The sequence below is a fragment of the Cavia porcellus genome, unplaced genomic scaffold, assembly GCF_034190915.1.
Source record: "Cavia porcellus strain 051 isolate PalLab524CR breed Dunkin Hartley unplaced genomic scaffold, mCavPor4.1 scaffold_3, whole genome shotgun sequence".
NCBI classification, from domain to species: Eukaryota; Metazoa; Chordata; class Mammalia; order Rodentia; family Caviidae; genus Cavia; species Cavia porcellus.
Window position 1 is genome coordinate 60,218,001 of NW_026947486.1, and position 4,854 is coordinate 60,222,854.

Sequence of the window (4,854 nt, forward strand, 5' to 3'; positions counted from 1 at the left end):
AGGTTTATACACCATGTCCATGTAGAATTAATCTCAGGTATGCAGAGATGTTTTGACATATGCAAATCAATATATGTAACGTACCATATTAACAGAACCAAAGACAAAAACCATATGATCGTCTCAAAAGATGCAAAAAATGCATTCCACAAAGTCCAACAGCCATTTATGACGAAGATATACAGAAAATTGAAATAGATGATTTTTATCTGATAAAGGCTGTCTGTGACAAACCAACAATCAGCATCACACTAAATGGTCAAAAATGAAAGTTTTCTCTCTACAGACAGTAACAAGACAAAGATATCCACCGTCATCTTTCCTATTCAAAATAATTTTGAAATCATTAGCAAGAGCAAGTAGACAAGAGAAAGAAATAAAAATGGCAAAGGGAGAAGTTAAATTATCATTTTCAGAAGTCATGATGCTGTACATAGAAGCCCCCATCAACTCTTACAAGACTTCTAGTTTTAATAACCAGATTCTGTTGCCTAACTGCATACAAAGATAGCACTCAAAAATCAATAGCTTTACTGTAGGAAAATAACAAACCCACTAAATGAGAAATTAAGGAAACCAAAACTTTCACAATAGCATCCAAAGAAATGAAGTACTTAGGAATCAGCCCAACGAAGGAAGTAAAATATCTCTACATTGAAAAGTACTCTGAAAATGGAGGTAAAGAGGATATCTGAAATTGGAAATATATTCCTTGCTCATGGTCAGTAAGAGTTGATACACTAAAAAATAGCCACAATCTCAAAATTTTCATACAGATCTAATGTAACGTTGATAAAAATACCATTAATACACCTCACAGAGCTACAGAGAACATTCCTAAAATTAATTTAGTATCAAAAGAGACCTAGAATAGCAAGAGCAATTCCAGGCAACAAAGGCAAATCAGAGAACATCACAATCTCTGATTTTGAAATCATACTACAGAGCTATTGTGATAAAGACCATATGGTACCAGCAGTAAAACAAAGTAAAACAGGCCTGAGGATTAATGGAACAGAATTGAAGAAAAGAAAACAATTTCAAACATACTTAGTCCTCTTATCTTTAATGGAAGTAAATTTGCCTCTTTAATAAATGTTGCTAAAAATACTGGTTTCCCACATGCCAAAAACTAAGACAAGACCCATGCTTATCACCACGCACTACACTAAAGTCAAAGTGGGTCAAATATCTAAATATTAAAATAGAAACACTAAGTCTGCTGGAAAAAAGTATAGATAAAACTCTTGATACAGATGTAGGCAGACTTCATAAACAAAACCTTGACTGCATGGGAAATACTACAAAGAATAAACAACTGGAATATAATTTTATTAAAAAGCTTTTGCAAAATGAAAGAAAGCACCAATGAATTGAAAAGACAACCCACAATGTGAGAAAAATCTTAGCCAGTTGATTTCTAGACATAGGATTATTATCTAGAACATCACAAGAATTGAAAAAGTCAACTCCCCCAAGTTTAAAGTCTCAAGCCAAAAATGGGCATCTGAAATGAACTGATTATTCTCTGAAGAAGTACAAATGGAAAATAAATACATGAAAAAATGTTCAGTACTCCTAATCATTTGGCAGATGCAAAGTGAAAGAATTCTGAGATAACATCCTACTCTACAAAACATGGTCATTGTCAAGAACTCAACAAATTACACACGCTCTTGGCACTGTGAGGGAAAAGGAACACCTCCATACTTTTGGTGGGCCTATAAACTCATTCAACTACTGTGGAAATCAGTGTAGAGGTGCCTCAAATAACTAGGAATAAAGTTCCCATTTGTCTCAGATGTTTCCCTTCTGGGTATCTTCCAAAAAGAATTAAAAGCATCTTACCATGGCAATATATGGATACCCATATTTATAGCAACACAGTTTGTAATAGTTAAATCTTGGAAACAGCCCATCCATCAACTGAAGAATGGATTAAAAATGTGATGTGTTTTATTGCAGCAGAGTACTAAGCCATAAAGAAGGACTTATAGCTAAATGGATGGATCTTGAGATCATAATCATAAGTGAAATAAATCAGACCCATATGTGTAAATGTCATATTGTCTTTCTGATACAAGAAACTGTAAGTATAAATAAGAACCAGAACACATAATAGATATAATAAAATGGGTAGTAATTGTTCAAATTAAAAAGGGAATTAAGGAGTGGAAGGGAAAACAAAAAATAAGAAATACAAGGATAAAATGAAAACAAAGCCTTATAAACAAGGAGGGAAAGAGATGAATGTGGATGGAGTGGAAGAAAAAGATGAATTAAAATATGTCATGGATAGGTACAAATTCCTTATGATGATTGTGATCACTATACATATCTAAATTTTACAAATAAATTAATTATAAAAATTCATGCTTTGTATATTTAATGTATACAACACAATATTTTGATAAGCATATACATAACTAAATGATTACTGCAGATAAGCAAAGTAACATATATATTGCCATTCACAATTACTTCTTTTTTGTGTTTGCGTCAGTGTACCTAAATCCAGTTTGTTTTTTGTGTTAAATAAGTTGTATTATCATCTTCAGTCTCTGAAATTTTCTTTTGTACATCGAGTTGACTTTCTAGTCAAGGACAACCTGATAAAAGTTTTACAAAGATGTGATACTAAGTCAGAAAACAATAGATACACGGGTTTTTTTTAAACTGAATTAATATTTGGCAGAAGCTACTTTTATAATGTACATTTAGGTTCATGGGGAAGACCATAGATTGATTTCTCATTGTATAATGCTTTATTACTGAATTGGGTTCGTAAACAATATAAGAATCTAAGCAGCCTATTTGATAAATTTGAAATTTTATTAGATGAGATCAGTGACCACTCGTACCCCTGTTTCAGAGTCCTACCAAGTGGTGTTGAACTGGAAAGTTACAGAGCTTTTAAAACATAAAATCACAAAAAAGGCTTAGCTTTGGAAACAATTTAGCTAGAGTCTTACATTAATTTTGATTGACACCTGTATCCTGCTTCTTTGTTGAGCAGGTTAATTTTTCTCTTGTGGGTGTAGCTCATTTTGCTTTTCTCATGGAATTTTACTCTAAGTAATTTTTCACTCTTCTGCGTCAAATATAGGGCACAAGATGGCGTTAGTTATGCCAAACTGCAACAATAACCTGTTACATAAAATGATGTCAAATGATTACTTAAAATACACGACTTTTTTCAATAGAAAGTAGAATATGATAAATGCCTGTACTGAATGATATCAACTAATAGCAATTTTACAAGGAATCCATATCCTATGTACATTAAAATACTAGCTGTTTCATGCTATGTTGGAAAAACTGAAGGATAAACATAAATACACTAGGTTTTTATGGATTATTAGGGAAGCACCACAACTCTGACAGGTGTTTAATATAATCACTCTTGGAAACATGAATACTAACTGGTACAGTGCCAAAAATCAATGCAATTAATTAAATTTAGAGTAATAGCAAAGTATTAGTTGATATGAATAAAAAGTCATTTAAAGGAAAATAAATGTGAGAACTCTCATCATGTTATCTGTTACCTGGAAAAGCACAAACTACAGAATATTAAAAAGTGCTTCCCTATTTTTAGTAACTGTGAGGCAGAGACTTGAAATCCCATAGAAGGTATCTGGCACTGTAAGTAATAATTAGAATATCTGCATTCTATATCAGTTACTTTATTACTTGATGTAACATTTATCTTGAGTCATTTGCTTAATGATTGTAAATTACTGCAAAATATGTATATTTAGTACACTGTAAGAGTTCTTTGTAGGCTGTGGTAAAACAAATAATTTGAAGTAAACATTTCTAAAATTCAAAAACTTTTTAAAAATGTTTGCTTTTCTTGAAATTTTTAGTATAGTAAAAACTTATTTATTTTGAGGGAAAAAAAGCCTTGAAAATCAAGTAACCCACACTATCAACTTTAGAAAAAAACATCTATTATTTTTTTCTGGAGGATGAATTTGACATGCCAATTCTCGTTCACAAAAATACAGTTACATTTCTGCTCAAAACCTCCACAAAATACTCAAAGAAGGGATAACACACATACTTCTAACTCAAAGCTGCTCTGACAAGTTATGACTAAATGTGATTGTCTTTGCTGTTAAGGAAACAACTACTGAAATAATGAATAAATAATTGGAAAGAATTCTACTTCCTGTATAACAAGAGACTAGTGTGAAGACAGTTGACAAAAACTCTATGACATTTTTATTGTTATAAAGAATATCAGAATTAAAAAATAAAAATTTCAGGCTAAACTTACCAAAAGGAGCAAAAAAAAGGAAATGAAAGCAAGATGAGGTGCAGGGCAGGGCAATTATGAACATGGGAAGGACAAAGATAATGTGAACAGTGATTATGTGTTGAAGATAATAGGGGAGAAGATCTGGTGAAATTTTGATCTTAGACAAAATAAATCAATGAGACAAGACTTCTAAATGCCATGATAAACCTAAGAGTCATCTTTGTCACTGATACTGTCTCTTTCTTCCTCTCCTTCCTCATCCTTTTTTTCATCTTCCATGATTAATTTAAGTTGATTGACTCCTCAATCTTCATTATTAGCACCATCATTTCATAGGTCACCCTCTTCTGTAGACTCACTTGCATCATTTTCATAATACAGCTTCATATTAGTTTCATCTTTCTTCAGTGACATGTTGATCTGCACCTCCTCTGATTTATTCTTCATCTCTGACTCTTTGTTATTTCGCAATTTTCTCCAGGCTTTCCATAAAGAATCCCCTTTTATGATTTATCTGAGTTTGTTCGTTCTTAATGACCTGAAGGTTATCTCTTCAACTTTCAAGACCTGGAAGATGATTCCCACTGTAG